Source organism: Penaeus monodon, chromosome 15 (genome assembly GCF_015228065.2).
Source record: "Penaeus monodon isolate SGIC_2016 chromosome 15, NSTDA_Pmon_1, whole genome shotgun sequence".
Classification (NCBI taxonomy): Eukaryota; Metazoa; Arthropoda; class Malacostraca; order Decapoda; family Penaeidae; genus Penaeus; species Penaeus monodon.
Window position 1 is genome coordinate 31,431,933 of NC_051400.1, and position 355 is coordinate 31,432,287.

Consider the following 355-nt stretch of genomic DNA (forward strand, 5'->3'; position numbering starts at 1 on the left):
AACAGAGGGAGAGATTAATGGGAAAAGCCTTGCACGGAATACTGAATTCAGGCAATGACAAAGTTAGTGACAACTTCAACATGTGTTCATTAGTAAACAGACCAATGAAACCATGTGCAGAAACTCAAGCCACCCACCACATTTCCTGCACCTTCAACCTGCATATGAGAGAGGGTTCCACATAGCAAACACCAACTTGTGACAAACACTTGGCTTGCAGTAGCTTCAAGTACAGCGTAGTTTTGCACATGTTTGGGACGGAGGTTATCAGTCTCACGGGTATAATGTTCCAAGCTGAATGTTAGGATCCCTTGGGTCGAAGTGGGCTCAAACTCAATCACACAAGAACATACAA

General features: G+C 43.9%; 1 protein-coding gene across 1 annotated transcript in view; it reads right to left on the reverse strand.

The window, feature by feature from the left end:
• Positions 1-355, reverse strand: part of LOC119581941 (synaptobrevin-like) — a 23,470-nt gene that overhangs the window by 2,201 nt on the left and 20,914 nt on the right.